The following is a 22,746-nucleotide window of genomic DNA, read 5'->3' on the forward strand; positions in this document are numbered from 1 at the left end:
CTGATTGTTTCAGAATGATTAGATTTGCTTTATTTTAAAAAAAAAGGTTTTGATATGCATATTTTTAGACCATAGTATTAAGTATATGTAAGTTTTAAAATATTTATATCTTCTCGTTTGATAAACCATATATAATTAAATAGTGTCTCTTTAATTCTTTTTTTATTGAGGTATAATTGACATATAACATTATATTAATTTTAGGTGTACAATATAATGGTTCAATATTTGTATATATTGTGACATGACCACCACAATAAGTCTAGTTAACTTCTGTCACTCATACATAGTTACAAAATTTTTTCTTGTGATGAGGACTTTAAAATCTACTCTCTTAGCAACTTTCAAATATGGAATACAGTATTATTAACTGTAGACACCATTTTGCACGTTACAACCCCATGATATGCATTTTAAAACTGGAAGTTTGTACGTTTTTGATTTTGTTCACCCATTTCACCCCTAACCCCCACTTCTGGTAGCCACCAATCTGTTCTCTGTATCTATGACCTCATTTGTGTTTTTTCATTTTTCAGATTCCACATATAAAAGAGATAATACAGTATTTGTCCTTCTCTGACTTATTTCACTTAGCACAATGCCCTCAAAGTCCATCCACATTATTGCATATGGTAAGATGTTATTCTTTTCTATGGCCGAATAATATTCCATTATGTATATATGTGTATATACACACACACCCCCATACAAACCACATTTTCTTTAGCCATTCATCCATCAACAGACACTTAGGTTGTTTTAATATCTTGGCTATTGTAAATAATGCTGCAATGAACATGGGGGTGCATACATATTTTTGAGTAGTGTTTCATTTTCTTTGGATAAATACCTAGAAGTGGAATTGCTAGATCATATAGTAGCTTTATTTTTAATTTTTTGAGGAACTTCCATACTGCTTTCCATAGTGGCTGTACCAATTTACATTCCCACTAACAATTTACAAGGGTTCCCTTTTCTCCATATCTTTGCCAACATTTATCTTGTGTTTTTGGTGACAGCCATTCTAACAGATGTCAGATGACATCTCATTGTGGTTTCAATTTGCATTTCCCTAATGATTAGTGATGTTGAGCATATTTTCATGTACTTGCTTTATTACTCTGATTTTTCTGAAGTTTGGGAGCTCTTTCATTTGGCTCCTTCTCACTTTGGCATACCACCATCATTACTTTATTTTCTCATGAGGAAGATCGGCCCTGAGCTAACATCTGTTGCCAATCTTCCTTTTGTTTTTTTTTGGCTTGAGGAAGATTGTCCCTGAGATAATATCTGTGCCAATCTTCCTGTATTTATATGTGGGATGCTGCCACAGCATGGCTTTATAAGAGGTGTGTAGGTCCACACCCATGATCTGAACCCATGAACCCCAGGCTGCCAAAGAGGACACGTGAATTAACCACCACACCACCAGGCAAGACGCATTTTTCTTTTTAAGCATTCTTTACTTTCTAGAACTATAAAATACTCTGGGCTCATGTTGTATATTTCCTGCTCCAGTCTTAGAACTAGCATTTTTCTAAATCCTTGCTTTTCTAATTCCTGATTTCTTTCATTGGAGAGTGATATCAAAAACCAAGATCTGGGTTATAGGTATGGTTTTGCTACTGGGATGTCATTGCTTCTGTGCCCTCATCCGACAAAGTGAGGAATATGTGTGTGTATACTAACTTTATTTTTGAGGGAGATTAGCACTGAGCTAACATCTGCTGCCAATCCTCCTCTTTTTGCTGAAGAAGACTGGCCCTGAGCTAACCTCCATGCCCATCTTTCTCCACTTTATATGTGGGATGTCTGCCACAGCATGGCTTGACAAGTGGTGCATAAGTCTGCACCTGAGATCTGAACTGGTGAACCCTGGGCCGCCAAAGTGGAACGTGTGAACTTAACTGCTGCACCACCGGGCCCGCCCCTATACTAACTTTGAATATACACATATCTGTAAGCATTTCTACATGCATCCATCTGTGTCTAGATAAAGCTGATCATGATGCCATACTGGTGTCTTCAACTCTTATCCATTACCACATAGATCATTCTAGACTCCCCCCTTGCTTGTCTGTAATCCCCCATTTTAACAGAGAATCCTGGCTCCCACTATCACCACCAACTTGCTTAATTGTTGAATTCCAAAAAAACATGTATAGTGGCTTCATAATTGTTAATCTATACTCCCAACGTTATCAACTAGATGTTGTGCTTTTCTACAATAAATACCTTTATCTTTAGCCTCATAGACTGCACTCATTTCTTAGGTCAATACCTTTTCCACAATCTCTCTTTGGTATTTCACACATTTGTAATACAGTTAGATTCTTCTGCAGAGTCTGCATTCTATGCTGGGCTCCACAACATCCTAGAAGTTTTTTTTTTTAATCAAACATTAAGCTTCATTACCTGTTTTGTAAAATTCTATAGATTTTGACAAATGCAGAATGTCACGTATCCACCATTACAGTAACACACAGAATAGTTTCACTGTTGTAAAATATCCTCTTGCCATCACTGAATCCCTGGCAACCACTGATCTATTAACTATCTTTATCGTTTTGCCTTTTCTAACGTCATATAAATGGATGAAGTATTCTATAAATGTCAATTAGATCAAGTTGAGTGATACTGCTCTTCAGGTCACATATATCTGTACTGATTTCCTGTCTGCTTGATTTATCAGTTACTGACAGAAGGGTGTTGAAGTCTTTAACCATAAGAGTGGATTTATCTATTTCTCCTTTCAGTTCTATCAGATTTTGCCTCAAGTATTTTGATGCTTTGTTGTTAGGTTCATACACATTTACGATTGTTACGTGTTCTTAGAGAACTGACCCCTTTGTTAATATGTAAAGCCCTTTTTTTGCTCTGATAATCTTTCTGTGGTATAAGGCCTAAAATTTAAGGCCCAATGTTATATGCTGCCTTGATATCTGGTAAAATCGGGAGGACCTCAAATGGCCTAAACACGAGTTCCCCTCCCCATTTGGCTCCCTCAGATAAGGTCCTCCTAGCCAAACAACTCCTATCCGGGGACCAGGCACCATTGCTGCTTACCCTGAGTAACAGGTTTCAGTTCCCTGCCAATCAGTGGAATCACTCAAACAAGCTAAACACATCCTCCCTGCAGGAACCAGGGAACACCTCTTCCTCTTGATACTCCAAAGCTTGCCTCCCACAGGCCCTGGTTGTTCACTCTATTCTTGAGTGCAACCCCCTCGTGGTCCTGCATGGTACTCATGTCCTCCTCCCCTGGGCTGTGGGTATATGTGACTAATAAACAGCTGTGATTTCATGTGTCCAGTGTTGGGTGGTCTATGTTCAGCCACCTCCATTAACTCCAGGATGAGAATCCTTCCCTCACCAATGGGGTAAAGAGGAGGCAACTAAAACAATTCCATGTTGGGAGGTCAGCTTTGACTGAAATTAATAGAACTACTACAACTTTCTTTTGATTAGTGTTAACATAGCATATCTTTTTCCATCTCTTACTTTTAATGTATCTTGTCTTTGTCTTTAAAGTGAATTTCTTGTAGACAACATATAGTTGAGTCTCAAGTTTTTTATCCATTCTCACAATCTCCATCTTTTAATTGGTGTAATTAGATCTTTCACATTTAAAGTGATTATTGAAATAGTTAGATTAGTATCTACCATGTTTATAACTGCTTTCTACTCATTACATTTGTTGTTTATCTTTTTCTCCTTGTTTTTCTGCCTTCTCTGATTTCAATTGAGCATTTTATCTCATCCCATTGTATTATATTATGCTTTTTATTTTGTGTGTGTGTGTGTGTGAGGAAGATTGACCTGAGCTAACATCTTTGCCAATCTTCCTCTACTTTGCATGTGGGATGCCAGCATAGCATGACCTGCCCAGCAGTGGGTAGGTCTGCATCCAGGAGTCAAACCTGCAAACCCCAGGCCACCAAAGTGGAGCACACGAACTCAACCACTACACCACCAGGCCGGCCCCTATTATACTTTTTAAAAACTGATTTTAGTGGTTTCCCTGGCATTTACAATATACGTTTTTCACTAATATAAGTCACTTGCAAATAATGCTATAACACTACAATTCCTGATTCTTCCCTCCCATTCCTTATGACATTGCTGCTGTTCATTTCACTTATCCATATTATATAATCACTCAATTCATTGTTACTATTACTGCTTTAAACAAATTTATTTTTAAGTATGAATGACAGTATAAATTTCAGACAATGTGTATTGTATAATGCAACTCTAAAAGCATTGAATGCAAGCAAATTTCATTTTATTTCTATAAGAAGTCTACTGTAAACTTAAAATTAAATATTTAGAAAGTTTTATGAGCAATATAGCATATATAGCTGTAAATATATACAATTAATATTATTTGAATGTCAAGAAGGAATTAAAGTTGTGGTTGCCATTAACATATTCTTCAGCTTTTAAATCAGCAAATAAAATAAATTAGGACACAAAATTTTCATTATTATAATAAAATCATTTAATGACCCATAAACAGAGAGTACAGATTTCTTTTAAGCACTTATGAAATATTTATAAAAACTAATCATATTGGGCCACAAATATTTATAGTATTTATTCTCTGACATAATGTTCTATAATTTAAAGTTACTAATAAAAATTTAAACAACATACCTGATAATTCAGGAATTTGAAACATGATTAAAAAACTGTTGTTGAAAGGTATAATTGAAAGCATAACATTTTTAGAAAATGATGAGAACTACCACACAACTAATCAAGAGATTACATATGCATTCAAAGTAGGGTTGAAACCCAAAGTAATTTTAATCACCTTAAGTGATTTTATTATTTAACAAAATATTTGACTCAAATGTATTTTTAAAAATCTAAGAAGTGTGATTCTTACATTTAGCCAATACACATTGCCACCTACTAGGTGCCAGACATATTATAAACACTGGGGATAAAATGCTGCACCAATGGACGTTGTCCTACCCTCATGAAGCTTACACATATTAGAGTTAAAAGCAGAAATTATTCAAGATTAAATACAAGTAGAAATGATAAATAAATGCAAAAGATAATTGTGAAATAATCAAATATTAAAGTCTTGCAAGATAGTGAAAATTAAAGCAAATAATATGTTCTAATAATATATTTTAAAACTAAATTTAATTGTAAAAAATGAGACATAGCCATAAGTTGTTAGAGTAAATGAATAAAATACTATACATAGTATATTTGAAATTTTTGTGAAATTTATGGTTTCTCAGAAAACATAAATAGTGAAAATTGGCTCATAAAGAAGTCCATAAACATGCAAGAAATCAAAACAGTAAGCAAATATTTCTTTCAAAATAATCAAAGTTTTTTAAAACTCTTATGTAGCAGTATTTTCGTTTTATGTCACAGGAAAAAGAGAGAGATGAGAAGCACAGACGCCATTAAAATAAACCTGATATCCCAAGTAATATTCCTACTGAGCGCATTGCATAGGATTTAAGAAGAAAACTTTAACAACATAATAAAGACTGTCTACTTAAACAGAAATTAACATTATATTCAGTAATAAAACAGCAGTAACATTCTCATTAAAATCGGGAACAAGAACAGGATAACTGTTATCAGCATATTATTTAAAATTGCTCTGAAAATCCTTGCCAACTCAATAAGACAAGAAAAAGAGGAGGTATTTATTTACAAAATCATATGCATTTAGAAATCCCATGAAAATCTCTCTTAACATTCAGAAGATTTTCTTGTGTATATATGATACAAATGGGAAATTATTTCCCTTCATAACATCAATAACAAAGTACAAAATATACTGGAAAATTCTCCACTCGAAATATCAATACAAACTATAAAATATCTACAAATAATCTTTAAAAAAAGTGTTGGTCCTACAAAGATAGCCACAAATTTTTACAGAGGGATGTACAACGCTTAAATAAAAGGAGAGTATATCATGATTCTACATCTGCAGGTTATTCTAATATTTCAATTCATCCTATATTGATTCAAAGGATTAATAATCTTCAGTCCAAACTCCCTTTTGAAATCTGACATGGTGATTCTAAATTTCATTTGGAAGAAATCAAGACTGATGTCAGAAAAGAAAATGTGAGAAAAAAGTAAGAAATAAGAAGGCCTTTGACATTCAGAGATAAAAATGCATTGTGAATGGACACTAAAAATATTGCCACTCGCCTGGAATTTAACTAGAACCCTTCTCCCACCCCTCAATAAAGGACATTTTCCTACATATTTAGAAGAATAAAGGAGAATAAAAAAGAGAAAAAGAATATCTCAGCAAGAAAGAAAGATTATTTACTATATTGTAACAGTGATGTAAAGTTATTATCAGGGAAAAAAGTTTCTTTCGTCACGTCATGCTCCAAAATACGCCGTAGATTAATTATCACAAAATTCAAACTTCACAAATAGTAAAAATATATTATAGCTGAATATCTAATTTAAGCATGGAAATAAACTTTTCCAGCATATAGGCATTGAAAGAAAGCAAAAGAGAAAATCCAATAGATTTGACTACATATTTTAAACTTTCCGTACCTCTTCAAGCAACAAACTTTAAAACACCATTTGTCCCAGGTGTTATAGACGAAGTTTCCTATTCTTGTTACGTGAAGATCTCATACAAATCAAACCTACCTACTAAAACCCCAATAGAATAAATGTTGGGACTGGCCCCGTGGCCGAGTGGTTAAGTTCGTGCGCTCTGCTCTGGAGGCCCAGGGTTTCGCTAGTTCGAATCCTGGGCACAGACATGACACAGCTCATCTAGGCCATGCTGAGGTGGCGTCCCACATGCCACAACTAAAGAAATACACAACTATGTACAAGGGGGCTTTGGGAGAAAAACGAAAAAAAAATCTAAAAAGAAAAAAAGCATAAATGTCAAGGGACATCAAAAGACAATTCACAGAAGTAATTTAAATGTTTAATAAATATAAAAAAATTTCAGTCTCAATAATAAAAGAGAATAATAAGTACATTTTTTCGCTTATCTAACTAACAAAGTTTTCTTCAACTACTCTTACCTAATTTTGGAATAGCTAAAGCAGCATTTGCCCTCTTATACTTTGGCAGGATTTTATTGTCAGATATTTTGGGAAGGATAACTTCAACAGCAATCCTTTATATAGTTCTGTGCTTAGAACTAGTACGTACATTTCTATTTCAATAAGTAAATTATAAATTCAGGCATGATTTCAAGCCAACCTATTTATGGTAGCTCTATTACCATAGGTTGTGCTGTGTAACAACTTACCACAAACTCAATGGCTTTGTAACGCCTGCTTAATAGCACATAGTTCTGTAGGTTAGAGGCCTGGCATGTTGTGGCCGTGTTCTCTGCTCAGGTTAAAATCAAGGTGTTCTCAGGCTGCACTCCTTTCTAGAGGCTCTGGGGAGGAATCCACTCCTAAGCTCAGTCATGGTGTTGGTAAAATTCAGATCTTTGTGGTTATAGGGCTGTGGTCCCTTTTCCTTGTTGGCTGTCCCTGGGACCAGTCAGCTTCTAGAGGCCATTTACATTACTTAGCACATACCCCTCCACCTCCCATCTTTAAAGCAGGCAGCAATGGCTAGTAACTTCTTGGGGTGTCAATCTCTTTGATTTCCTCTTCTGTAACCAGTTGAAGAAAAGTCTCTGCTTTTACAGGGGCTCACATGATTAGAATAGGCCCAGCAGGATAATTTAGATTAATTTAGATAATCCTTAGATTAAAGTCAACTGGAGCATATGCATAAAATCCTGGGAGTGATGTCTCATTGTCTTCACAGGTTCTAGTAATCAGGACATGGAGACCTGGGGGCACACATTCAGAATTCTAATACTACAGTAGCATTATTTTTAATAGTGAAAAATTAGAAAACAAGTTGGTTAATAACAATGGAATGCTTAAATCATGATGCGTCTGTATTTTAGACTATGAGGCAGCTATCAAAATTGATACCTTCAAATAATTATTACCTGGAGAAAAATGTTTGAAGTATAGTATTTAAATTAAAAAGAAGAAAACAAAATTTCCTAAAATATATGAAGATAAGATACTACAATGAAAGAGATCTCTGTACCTTTTTTGACATACGAACTCTTTTTAGAATCTAGTAAGAGTCATAAATCCTTTCCCCAAGGAAATACATACGCCTATGCAAAACAGTGACTATAACATAGATCATCTACAGCACCCCGAGGGATCCCAGATTAAGAACCCCTAACTAATTATATGTATTTTTTTTTTATTTCAAAGATTGGCACATGAGCTAACAACTGTTGCCAATCTTCTTTTTTTCCCCCTGCTTTTTCTCCCCCAATCCCCCCAGTACATAGTTGTATATTTATTTTGAGTTGTATGTCCTCCTAGTTGTGGCATGTGGGACACCGCTTCAAGGCAGCCTGATGAGCGGTGCTACGTCCATGCCCAGGGTCCAAACCAGTGAAACCCTGGGTAGCTGAAGTGGAGCACGGGAACTTAACCACTCAGCCATGGGGCCGGCCCCTGATTATATGTATTTATAAAGATAATACTAAAGGCAATGTGTTCTCCCACCTTCGCTTTCACAATCAGCGACTGTAGACAGCACCCTCATTCTGTGTTTCTGCAAGCAGTCTTTTATTGTGTTTTTATCACTCAGTATTCCTGAGAATCCCCAAGGGAGGCTTACATATTCCACAAATCTATTCTCATCAGCTCTTTCTACCTCTTGTTCTAGATCACAGCTCAGTGCCTGGTAACCAGTTCTTGTGTAGTTGCAGCTATCTTCAAATCTAATGAACCACAAATATGAACACGGTCTCCTTGAGTTCCCACAGAGTTCAGTTAACACAGGCCACAGAGTTTAACCAAATTTTACAAAAGGCTAGATAACATAAATATACTACAGAGCAGAAAACAAAAGCCCAAGGCTAGATGTCAGGAGATATTCCTCTTCTCTAAGTCATTGGCCATGCACCTATTCAGGACATCCCTGACATGGCATCTCACTGGCCATCTTACTCCTGAAACTCATCCGCCAATGTGTCCAAAGGGCCCTCTTATCTCTCAAAGGAGTCTCTTTAGTCCTGTCCTATTTCTGCTAGGATCTGGTATGTGACTTGGCCCTCCCCAAAGGAAATCCTCTCCTCTTCCAATTCAAGATTCATTTCCTTTTCTCTTGTCTCATGTATTGAGCAACGTGGCATGATATTTAATTTTTCAAAGAACATGGCTAGGATGAGATAAACATAATAGTCAACAGTAAATTTCCCACATTCTTGGTTATTCAGTTGTTTCGACGTCCCATTCAGGGGACACTGTCGGTCTAGTTGTAGCTCTGTCTCCAACCTGGTTGAGTCCCTCAGGGTAGTCTGTAATCCTGTCAAGGTAAAGGAAAGATAAGCCTGCTCTGTCCCCCTGGGCAGGTCAAGCTTGCAACACTCTGTGGGCCCATCTCTCCTAAAAACAGTATGTCTCAGAGATAGTCCACTGTTAATCACAGTTAGAAAAAATTCTACAGGCAAAGAAACTACTGAAATATATTCATCCAGCAAATAGGAACTAAATAATATGGTTGACAGCAAGTCTCAAACCTCTCACTTGAATTACTTAACTTGCTCAAGATAGCCTCCGGGAATGTGGAGGCCTACCCAGGGAAAACCTGCCACAGTGGTCCTGACTAAAGGGCTCTCCCAAAAAGGCTTCTTTCAGAGCAAAGGCAGAGCCTGAGCCAAATGTGAGCTTCCATCCCCTATAGAATGCATCACTTCGGGAAATGTCAGCTTTCTAATGACGATATTTGAGAACTCCAGACCTCCTCTGCAGGAGAAGTAAAAGCAGCCGACAGTAAAAGCACTGTAGTGGGAGTACTGACAGCCTTGAAGGAGCAGTTTGTCTTTGATCCACACACATATTCACCCATTAAAAAGTACATACGAAGAGACGCAAGAAAATAGAGACGTTATTTTATGACTTTTAGTTTATTTGTATACGTTTCTTTTTTATATTCTTTATATAATATATATTCACTTAAGAATATATTGCTAAAAAATAAATGCAGATATACTGGATCCAGCTTAATCCTTATGTAGGTACCTTGTAAGATTCTCAGTAATAATTATTCCTTCCAGGCAAAATTATCTTTTCACCATGTTTAAACTGAAAAACAATGATTTTTTTTTTTCCAATGTGAACAAGAACAATCTAAGGAAAAAAAAACCCAGCAGTCCAAGATGCGAAATTATTTATCTTAAAATGGAAATATCTAATAATTAGTCAACTACTTAAGAAGAAATAAGGGGGCCAGCTCAGTGGCGCAGTGGTTAAGTGTGCATGTTCCGCTTCGGGGGCCTGGGGTTTGCCAGTTCGGATCCTGGGTGCGGACATGGCACCACTTGGCAAGTCATGCTGTGGTAGGCGCCCCACGTATAAAGTAGAGGAGGATGGACATGGATGTTAGCTCAGGGCCAGTCTTCTTCAGCAAAAAGAGGAGGATTGGCAGCAAATGTTAGCTCGGGGCTAATCTTCCTCAAGAATAAAGAAAGAAAGAAAAATAAAGAAAAAAATAAAAATAAAGGAAAAAAAGAAGAAGAAATAAGAGTGGCTGAATGGTTTACACAGAACCTAGTGGTGGTCATTTATTAACTATATTTGGACATGCTGAGTATAACTGCTCTATGCTTCAACTAATGTGACAGAAGGAAGATGTGAATCTTTACCTATTTCAGAAACTTGTTTTGAAGAAGAAATTATTTACATACAGGCTGTAAATAAACTGTTAAAATAACAAGAATATGAATAGGTTCAGCCAGCTGAGCAACAGAAAAGCAATCAGGAATGAGTGACTTACTGTTTACATGCTTACTCTTGATGACGGGCATTTAACACTCAAAGTTAAATTTAACATATAAGGCAGTTTCTTAGTATGCTAGACAGAAAAGGGACTGTATTTGAAATCAGCTAACTACTCACAAAGAAAACCACTGTAGAATCCGTCTAAAATAGTGTCATTCTTTAAAATCATGGAAACAAGAAAGAGCACTCAATGTGGTTGTCCCTCTCAGAAAGCTTCATATTTTAGGAAAAATATAAGGATACAATTATAGGTTCTTTCATAGTTTATCATCTTACTTTTTTATTTACACTATCAAGGGAACAATTGTTAAATAAGGTCTGTTGTTGAAGAGTTTGCCCTGAAATAGGTAAGTAAGTAAGCTTCATCTTCAGGATGCAAATAGTTGCAGGTAAGTCTGAGGATGGGTTTGTTGTATGGAGTAGGGCAAAAGAACAAAATTTCGAAGGAACACTTAACATCAATTTTCAAGAATAAGGAGAGATGAAAAGCCCTTGAATGTAAGTGACTCCAACTTCCCAGTTCCAATGAACCTGTTCATTTCCATAGCTTTAATCACACAATAATAACATTTTACTGTAACAGATGTGTTCATGCAAAAATAATATGGCCTGGTGAGCCACAGACATCATACTCACAGATAACCACTCTTCTGGATTGGGCTCAGTTCCTTATTTCAACAAAACACTAGTAACATGACCCGAGGTCTCAGAGCTACCCATCTTTATGTATTAGTTCATCTTAGTATATTTAGACTCCAAAATACAGACAAAGTCAAGAGCTATATTTGGGATTTTATATGTAAAACTATAGAGTTAATAGTTTCTAAACACACAGCACTGCCAACTTCATAGCAATAAGGTGAACCTACATAAGCTTGAGTTTTGGGCCTTCTTACGATTAGAATGTTCATCATCAGGGCTGGCCTGGTGGTGCAGTGGTTAAGTTCGCATGCTCCACTTTGGTGACCTGGGGTTCACCAGTTCAGATCCCAGGAGTGGACCTAGGCACTGCTGCTCAAGCCATGCTGTGGCAGGTGTCCCGCATATAAAGTAGAGGAAGATGGGCATGAGTGTTAGCTCAGGGCCAATCTTCCTTGGCAAAAAGAGGAGAACTGGCAGCAGATATTAGCTCAGGACTAATCTTCCTCAAAAAAAAAAAAAAAAAAGAATGCTTATCATCAAGTGCAGGGCTGAACTTGTGGCATAACTTACATAATATCAGAATTGAAATAATGAAAATAAACTATTACTAAAACAGAACAATTAGAAATTAGGAATATTCTAATTGGCATCCATTCTCATGCACTGGAAAAAATATATTGAATATCTATATTTTCCATTCTAACATTTAGGACAAACTTAAATAAGTTTTAATGTAAATCTTAGTTCACTGTGTGCTTTTCATAACAGAAGAAGCCAACTCTGTCATATTTCTGTTATAACTCCACCACCTGGCATTCTGTAGGTGAATTATTAAGTGACTGAATGGATAATGATATATGAATGCACATATGAAAGAATTCTCTAGTGTTTATCTGCTGCTGATCTAGATAAAATTTTAGCCAAATTTACTACTTTCCTCCACTTTCCTCCCTGTGCCTGTCCTGATCCATGTAAATTATCTTATTCCCTTTTCAAAATCCTAGTGTTCTGGTTCTTTTAGGAAAGGCAAAGGTATTAAACAGTTATGTTTTAATATGAAAGTCAGAAAAACCTTCATGGTTTTCAGTAATACTACCAGGCTGTGGAAGTGAAGAGTTTTCCCAGATTAAAGGACCTTCCAGCATAAGCAGTCAGTGACTGATGGAGGGAGTATAGCGATAGACAGTTCCAGGAAAGAACCAACAAGATATTTCTCCCTCCTGGTTACTTGCTTCCACAGAATGATATAATTTTTTAAACAACCAATATTACTACTTATATACTAAAACTGGATTATCATTGATATGCAAACAGCCACTTATTATCAGATGCCCTTAGATGTCCAATCTCAAAACAGGAAATTGTCAGGGTCTCCCTTCTTCTTTGTCCATGTTGAACTCTGAGAGTTTCTAAGGTTCTATTCCAGTTTCTACTCTCAGAGGTAAAAGGCCACCTTCAAAATGCATGAAAGTTCAAACTGAGTTGTTCAATCCAACTTTGTCTCAATTTTTCCCCAACTAAATCCTTGTCATCTCTCTACCTCTCTGTATAATGTTACCACCACACCTAGGAATGAAGGCTTCACCACTTACCACCCTCAACCATTACTAGCAGTGGAGCCTTAACTAGACATATCTCCCTCTGGCCTTCCAAGGTCAGGTTTCCCCACAATGCAGATAATTGTCATTGGAAGTTATCCACGTGAGGGAGCTAACACAGCAACAGGAGCTCTTCAATTCAATCAAAGCTTCTCTACTTAGCATCACTTAAAATGGACTAACACTCTGAAGAAATGAACTAAAAGAAAGCTTTTTTTTTTGTGGGCTAGAAGACTAGGAATCAGTGGAGGGCAACAGGAAAACACTGAAGATTCAGCAATCTCCCAATATCATTTTTTAAAGATTTTTAAAAAATGCTTTAAAGTATCATTTCTTTAGGTAAAATATGTATTTAACATATATGATAAATATATGTATTAAATATATATAATATATATCAATAAAGTGTAGGGTAGACATAGACACAGATTTACAAATTTAGAAGTAAAAATCCAAAGATTGTTTTAATGAGGGGGTTTCTAAACCACATTGAGTCCAGATGTTATCTAACAGAAGAATTTGGAGGGTAATAAACTTGGAATTGAAATCCCAGAATATGTACTAAAAGGAGATTAATCTTATTTTGTTACCATGTTCACGTTTTTGTAACCAAAAACGTATAGATCTTAAACATTCTAATTTAATTTAAATACTATTCTTTTTCACAAGAGCTCTATTCTTTATGGTTTTGCTGCCAGTCAACCTGTGAACTTGGAAAGTATCAGAAAGATTAGGAAATGATCTAAGGATGTTGATGCCACAAGCAAGAGTCTAGTATTCAGGCACCTAGTAAAGTGCATTAGCAGGATAAACAGCACATAGATGACTGCTTGTTTGTTCCTTTTTAAGATGGAAGATCCTTAACTGTTAAATAAGATCAAGGAGATAATTCCATAGGGTCATATGTCCTAGAAAGGAAACCAAACCACAGTCCATACAGGTAGAAGGACCAGGCTTAGATAAGAAGTGGCAAAGCTCTGTTTTAACAGAAGAAAAGATAGGTAAAGTGTAATAATACCGCAGGGGAAGTCGTCCAATCATATCTGGCTGTTTCTGTGTTTTGTGCAAAAGGATATGAAATCCCTGAGGAGTCTGGCTCCTGGTTAAAAACCATTGAGAGATTTTTCAGATCTGGCCACAGGCAATTACAAAGGCTTTACCTGGCAGGCCTCACAGGGAAGGTTGCCACCCACTCCCACCAGCAGACTGGTGCACGGCCAAGACATTGCAGTCTCTGAAGGGAGCTGCAGCGTGGACCCAGGCGCCCCTGGCTGGCCCTGATCTCCACGTGTTCACATTCCCAGCCCCTTCATTCCTAGCTCTCCTTATCTGAGGTCTTGGGCAGAGGTCTTGAAGACCCTTTTCCTTTCTTTGACTTAGTACCCAGTGCTTTTCCACTCCTAGCCCCCCTGCCTCACACTTCCCTCAACCTCAAGGTTCCTAAAGCTGCCAAGACTTCTGCTCTCTGCTCCCTCCACCATGAGTCAGCCCCTAGGGCTGTGCTGATCCACCTCATCCTCCACTGGTACGCCTTTCCATGCAGAAAAATGAACAGAGGGTGTTGACATTTTCTCCAGTTTTAGACTCTTGCTTACACCATAGCAGTAAGTGATTAAAAGAGTAACTCTTTCATTTTGGGCTTGTTGCTTTAATCAGCTACTCTGCCTCCTGACCACTCAGCTTTCTTTCCTGGTTTGGCCGAGCTCCTGACAGTCCCTTCTGAGAGGGTGGTGAAGGCTCCTGCGTTCAGTGTCACCTCAATTTTCTCACCTATAAAATAGGGATAAATATAGAGATGACATCTTGATAGGGTTACTGTGAGGATTAACCGAATTGAGGCGTATAAAATACTTTTTCGCTGGAGAATATTGAATACTAAGATGAGTTGTTTACACACTGCTAAGCAAATGTAGTTAATTTTGTCTTTTTTGGATAGGTAATACATGAACGTGGTAAAAAAAAATTGCAAAGGAAAAATATGTGTATAACCTAATGATAATCCTTTCCTCCTGATCCCCACTACCCACTACGAACATATATGTGGTAGAATCCTGCAAAATAAGTGTTACTCAAAGGTTGGTAGAACTCGTAATCTCCCCAAAATATAAATAAGAAGATTTAATCATATAAATGTAATATGCTATAGTTAATGTGTGCCCTATTTTAGCTCTTTTTTTCTTCACCAATTTCACATCTTTAAATGAAAATATTCACTATAGTTCTAGAGTCTAAGAATACTTTTCTGTGTATCATACCTAGCTGGTAAGTTATATTAGCTTCTTGTGAAACAAATACCAGCCTTTCCTTTGAAATATGTTAAACTCTTTTATTTACCTAAACCAGCCATTTATGTTCGTAGACAGGAAAGGCTTTTCTATTTAAGCAGAAAGAATAGTGAAATTTATCAATTAATACGTCTTAAGAAAAGGCTTTAGTTTTCATTCTTAAGGTGATATGCATTCCTCACTAGCCGTTATTATTAGGAATTATCTATTTGGTGTATGTGAACGCTTCTTGTTTTTAAGTGCTCAGGAATATTCTTTGAAATCAAAAAGAAAATAGGTTCATAATAAAAAATGAAACTAATTCAAAAGTGAGTGAATTTCTCTATCTTCCATTCGTAAGTAGAATTGCTACTACAAATGGTGTATACGTTTAACATTTCTGCCTCCGTCTTGAGAGATCAATGAAGAGCTCGCATACTTGAAGTCAGTCTGCCCCAACTCTGGCTCTCCTGCTGCAGCCATGTGGAAGTTGAGGGTCTGTGCGCTCCTGGCAAGGTCTCAAGCCATTTCTCCCTCTCAATACTCAATATACTTATCTCATTACACCCTTTCTTTCTGTTTATGTCCATCTCCACATGAAACTCAAGTTGCCCTCTTCAGGTCACATCTCCCACACTGTTCTGCACATCCCCCCTTCAATCTACCTTTCCTTCCTAATTCCTAAAACCTTCCTCTGCGTCATCCAGAATTCACAGCTAATCATTAGAAAATCCCTAAAATTCTCACTCCATCCCCAATGTTTCTATCCTCTCCCTGGTCTAACTGAGATCTGACTTTCCCCTGAGGAAACTGCTTCCCCTGAAGACAACTCAAGTATGGACCTATTCTCTTCCACAAGCCTCCTAACACCAGGACTAGCAATCGATTCAAAGAGATGGAAATTAAAGAACACATGATGCTAGGTTGTATCTCGGGCCAGGAAAAAGATAGATAGTGGATCAGACAGTATTATTCTACCAACATTAACTTTTTACTTTGATATTTATATTACCAAATAATTATATCACATATACATAATTATACTGCAGTGATGTAAGATATTGTCTTTGTTCTTAGACAATACATATTGAAGTATTTTGGAGCAAAAGGACATAATGTTCCAATTTAAAATGTTTCAAAAGTTATGTGTATCTCGAGAGAGAGAGAAAAAAGAGAAAAATAAAAAGAAATGAGGCAAATGTAAACAACTGCTGAATCTGGATAGCCAGGATACAGGCGGCACTCTTGAAAAATTTTTGTAAGAATTTGAAATTTCATCCAAAGAAAAAGTTGCAATCAATCAATCAAATTTTGGCTGACTCCCAAGTTTCGAGCCTGAATGACTCGGAAGATGAGTGGTGCCACCAAGAATGCCGGAGGAAAATCTGAAGGGTGGAAGGGGAACATGGAATTGAATTGTGAACATGTGAATTTTGAGGCGTGACACCTTCAGTAGGATATTATTCTCAGGCAACAGCCAGAACTTTATATCCGGAAAAAAGACTGCCAGAGCGACAGATGACCTACTATTAGTATAAAGGAGCTAACAAATAAATCCCAGACTCTCCAGGAAAAAGGGTTGTAAGAATGCTTATGTGCAGGTTACTCTAAAAGGCCAGCAAACTCATTAGAAATCTTACTGAATAAGAAAATTCAGTGAAATATATTATTCAGAAAAGGATCTTAAAACTGTGATTTAATTCAGGCTGATCACTGTCCTTTGTTTCTCTATATTGTGTTGACTTACAAATCTTGAAGGCTGGACTGACGTTAGTTGTGACTTTAATTGTGTGCAGGGAATAAAAGGGACATTTCATATGTTACCATTATTTGTTTTTTATTCCTGAAAGCACCAGAGAATACGTGGCCTTTAAATTATACTTTAGAAGTAGCTCAAGACTGCAGACGGCTGCATTTTAATAGACAAGCTTAATTGACTCCCGTTCTTGAATGAGTGATGTGTGGTCTCTCTAGAAATGCTGAATGCCACCTGTTCTGTAATCATTTTAATCATCAAATTGCCACACGGCATCAGTTATGGCTGCTACCAGTCTGTAACATGACAGACATTTTAAGGGCCATTTGTTTTTCTATTTATATAGCACTGATGAATTAAATTTGAGGAGATATTGATGGTCCAAAGGGGACTCATTGAGGGTAGGGATGCACTCTCCTGTTTCTAAAACAGTGCTTCCCCAACACCCAAGGACCACTGACCTCTCCACCATATCGCAGGAAAATGTGCTTCTTTTCTGCTATCGCACAGATAAATGTGTAATTGGTCTGAAACTATTTTTTCCTTTCTTCTCCTAAAAAAATATTTTTTATGATAAAACTGAAATGTTACTCACACAAACAACTATTTTGAGAAGTGGTTGCTATAAGAATGCTGCACACCAGAGGGGATCTTTTCAAAAGCTTCAGTCTCCAATGCAAATTCATTTCTTAGATCATACCACACAGCTGTGTAGTAAGTGTATGTGCTCTTGGCTATAGTGACAGTACGTTCTTTGAAGAAAACCTCCTCCATGAGAACATCAGTCAGGAGGTATAGAAAACAGACCATGAATTCCACTCCATTAGTTTTGTGCTTATTGCTTTTACATGCTGTAGTTTCATGCTTGTCTGAGAACTTTCATAATCATATTTGTTTTAAAAGAATTGGTTTTATTGTGTAACTAAAATAATACCAGAGCCCATAAAACAAGTAGCTGTGAGACTAGGAAACACTACTCATCATTTAAGCACAATGGTGAAACATTCCCCCATTTTAAAGCAAAAGGGTTTGTGGAAAACTATCTTGCTATTATCTTTCCTTCGTAGCGGTCATTTTAGCACTCGCCTTGGCATCAAAGTACAATTCAGTTTATTTACTCTTCCAACAATACGACTGCTAACAGTACAGGATTTAAGAAACACAGGAGAAAAATTTAATCAAAATCATGTTCCCATTGCTTCAGAGTCTATTTTACAATAGTGTTTCTAGTTTTTATGGAGCTACCCAGGCTGCAACTAAATTAATTCTTTTAATCATCTTATACAATATTTACTAAAGTAAAACTGTTACATAAAGCATATTTTCTGCTTTGTGAATATAAAACAATTGTAATTATATGGTGCATTTACTACACAAAAAGTGTGTTTGGTTAATTAAAAGGAGTATATCTATTATTTGTTTCAAAGGCATTCTACATTTTTAGTGCTACTGATGGTAAAATTTTATTTCCAACTCATTATACTAGATTCTATATGGTTTTCTCAACTGGAAAACGACTGACAACCATTCAAACTATTAGTGACAACATTTGTGACTGAAATTAAGCTCTGTTTAAATAAGCAAACTGAAGTGTAGATAAAGTATGAGAAAAGAACAGGAAATCTGCTAATAGAGACAACAGTCATCTATTGACCTAAGATAAAAAACCAGCAAGGTGAGTAGATCTCACTGGTCATTGAAGAAGAGCAGGTCCACTCCTTGGGGAGCCTCCCAGATGGACACAGACGGGGTGAGGGTATAGACCTTGGGGTGGCGGTGGGAGGTGAAGGGAACCCAGAGGCTGTTCTCCAGCTTCTAATCCAAGTGCTTGGGGCAGAACAACGCATTCAGGGGCATTTTTTAAAAGATTTTGTTTTATTTTTACAAATTTGCTATGTGACTCCTTCTTTAAATTAACAATGGAATCTATCTCTTAAATTTTAAAATGGAAGATTTCAAGTTCTCAAGATGTCCCAGAGAAAGAAATAGATAGACAGATAAATATAGATATAGAGATAGATTGAGAGAGAGACAGAGAGAGGCTATGCCTGTTAGGAAATAAGTGAATAATAAACTGATTTTTCTTACAAAAAAAAGATATAATAAGTAAAAAAAATTCAAATAGGTACTTCACTACAAAAGAATAAAAATAATTTGAAATTGAATTTACTTATTTTCATTTTAATAAATTGTCAACCAATTGTTTAGATATTGTGTAAAAAGATATATTATCTATTAAGACCAAGGATTGTCTCTTATCCCACATTGAAAAAAATTATTTATTATGAAGCAATTAAAACATGGTATCTAGTCAGTTTCTATAACTAAGTTACAGAAAATGAAGTTTTTCTGTACAGCAATCTTATTCATATATCCTCAATAAGGCTGAATGGAAGGTGTATGATGTATAAAGCATGGGCTAGAAAGAGATTTATTTAAGACATAGTACTTGCCTTAAGGGGGTTTAAAATCTGGTTGAAAGCAGCCATTGGAATATTTATAAAGGCATGTATGGTATCCATGAAGTGCTTCTACACACTGTAACAGATTAGAGATAACAGCAACAGAGCTAAACAGAAGCAATTACAATACTATAGATCTAGAACCATAGGTGTCAGAGGGAAAGACATGGAAGAGATGGGATTTGATGACTGACTAATTGTGGGGGAAAAGACAAAAAGCCATAGAAGCAATAAAAACAGCTACAATTCATGCATTGTATGCTAGAACGTAAGCTCCAATGGGCGGGGATTTTTATCTATATTTTTGACTGCTGTGCACTCATTTCCTAAAATTGTGCCTAACACACAGTAGGAGCTCAATAAATGCTTGTTGGATGATTGAACAATGTGCCAGATAACTTATGTGCAGTATGTTTAATCCTTATATAATTCTCCTGCAAGCTTATGATTTTTATTCCCATTTTTTAAATTAAAAACTAAGGCTCAGAATGGCTGAAGTCATATGGATAAGCTATTATTAAAATACAGGTTCTTATAATTCTAGAAGGTAGTCTTTCTTCAGCAGCATAAGGCAATTTTCAAGGAAAGATCCACTGCATAGAAGGCAGACCTGTAAGCTTTACCTTGTTTCTAACAAGTCATGTGATCTTAAGTAAGTTACTTAGTTTCTCTGTGGATCTACTCCATCTGGGGGCACAGGGCTGTATTTACAAATATAGAAACTTGTAGAAACAACGTCTGTTGGCCACACAGGATTGACTGCAAATGTCAGATTGGTCCATAAAAGTGCTTTTGAAATTTGATGTGATATATAAATAAAAAATATTAATATTAATAATAAGGATGGTTCCAATAGTTTAAATGGTGTTATTGAAATAAATAAGAATCTATGAAAAAATATGGAAGGGAAATTTCTTTTCTTCTTTTTCTTTTTGTTGTTTTCTTTGAGAGAGTGATTTGTTTACAGATATTGCATGGCAGTACCCATGGAACACTCAGGAAATGGAGATAGTGTCACACACAAAGATACAGGAATAAAGCTCGTAATTGAGGGCTTGTATTTGAAGTTATCTGGATGGTGGTGGTAGTTAAACTCATGAGAAGGATCAGGATTTTAAAAGAAAACAATATAGTTAAGTAAGGTAGACAATTTGAGAATGCTATGATGAGTGAAGAAAGGACTAGAAAGAGAAATAGAGGAATAGAAGAAGAAGCAGGGCAGTAGAAGGTCCCAAAGGCCAAAATGGAAGAACTCATACTCAGGAAGGATGGCCTGGCAACATCTAATGCACTAGCATCCAGTGTACATGGGACACATGATGTGGAAAAGCCATTGACTTTGGCACTTGACTTTAGTTATGTATGGGGAATAGTTTTAGTGTCTGATTGGGTAGATTCATCTTTATTTTATGTTTAATCTTTGGAAAAACCTGAGCATGTTTTAAAACAGAGGGAAGGGGATAACGGAGAAGATGCGATTGAAAATGTAAAAGAACAGTGAGGTTGTAACAGCAGGAACGATTGAAATGCATGGTAGGAGGGAGATTCTTAGAATCCTCTCTCTGTCCAAGTGAAAAGCAAGCAATTTATAAAGAAAGTTGGGATACAGACATATTTTGGCGTTATGAGGAGGGAAGTTCATTGGCTCAGCTTCCGTTTTTAGGCATGTGGTGTTTAAAAGCACTAGAGATGCAGCAATGAACAAAGCCAGCACAGTGCTGCCCTCCCCAAACCTGTCCAACACAGTGGACAGCAGCCACTGGACAGGAGGAGAGGGGAGGCAGGATGCTCAAAAGTAGAAAAGGTGTTTGAACTGACGTGAAAAATGTGACAAGCAGTTAACGAGAAATTAAGAATTGCCAAATGATAGTTTTTGCTCAAATGATGAAGCTCAGTATTAGACAAAAAATTACATGATTTTCTCCAGTTAATTTTTGATAATCTAGACACAGGAAAAGACAAAAATGGCAAAAGTTAATGAATGTCAGTTTTATGATGCGTGGATTTTTTTTCTTTTTTACATTTGTCGATTTATTTGTCAATGTTAAATAGAACAAGACCTTTAAGAAGACTGACAAAAGCCGAGTGCTGAAACTACTGCTTTCTATAGAATAAATAATTGGTTTAAAAAGTTAATCAGTGAATCAAAACATTTATATCAGCTGTAGACTTCAAAGACAAGGAATTATGGTATTAGAACAGTTTGAGAAAGATGAAACTCACATCTGAGGGATGAGGAGAAATAGTAAAGGTCAAATCTTGCTGTGTCCAAGCTGGCACACCAAGTCAGTTTCTCCCACACCACAAACAACACTAATATTGATCAATCTCAGAGCATGAAAGTGAGCTGTGGGAAAACAAATACCATATCTAACTTCATTGTCAGGAAAGGGCAGGGTTAAATACGGGTTCCACTGATCAGTTAATACTTTTCGATTAAATAAGTAGGAGGTAAAAGATCTAGAGCTGGCCACAGGTGGCCTGGTGGTTAAGTTCAGCAAGCTCCACTTTGGCGGCCCAGGTTCAGAATCTGGGCACAGATCTGTACCACTCTGTTAGCAGCCATGCTGTGCTGGCAGCCCACGTACTACAAAATGGCACGGATGTTAGCTCATGGAGAATCTTCCACAGCAAAAAAAAAAAAAAAAAGATCTAGTATGCTGGTGATCACAGGTTAGAATAAAAATGAGTTTTTAATGACTAAGTCTGAAGTCCAAGAGAAACATGTAGCTGAAGGAGAATTAAATCTAAGAGTTGTAATCACTTGGTTACCTAAACAGTAATTAAAAGGAGGTAAAAGTTAGTAAGGCCAGACCAACCAGTGTTTGGTTTCCATGTTTGTTTCATTATGGGCTAATGTTTATGTCTTCTCAAAAGCTCAAGTCTATGTTCGTAAATTTTAGCAACTTTCACACGTGAGGATTTTTAGAGGGCCAATGAATAACACTTCTGCTTTTTCCACCCAAGACCTGAACCAACTAAGACAAAGGAGTCAGGTAGATGGTCATCAGCAATGTCAGCCTTGTCATTGACAGAGTTTGTAGAACAAGGTTCAGTTTAGGGAAAATATAGACTTCTTAATAATGAACCTCTGAATTGGGCATATTTACAAAACCAGTTACAGCAAACTTGGAAGTGGCAGAACCCCCTTGAAAGGTCAGTGATGTGGCTGCCACATTTGTC

Source organism: Equus przewalskii, chromosome 9 (assembly GCF_037783145.1).
Source record: "Equus przewalskii isolate Varuska chromosome 9, EquPr2, whole genome shotgun sequence".
In the NCBI taxonomy this organism is placed as follows: domain Eukaryota; kingdom Metazoa; phylum Chordata; class Mammalia; order Perissodactyla; family Equidae; genus Equus; species Equus przewalskii.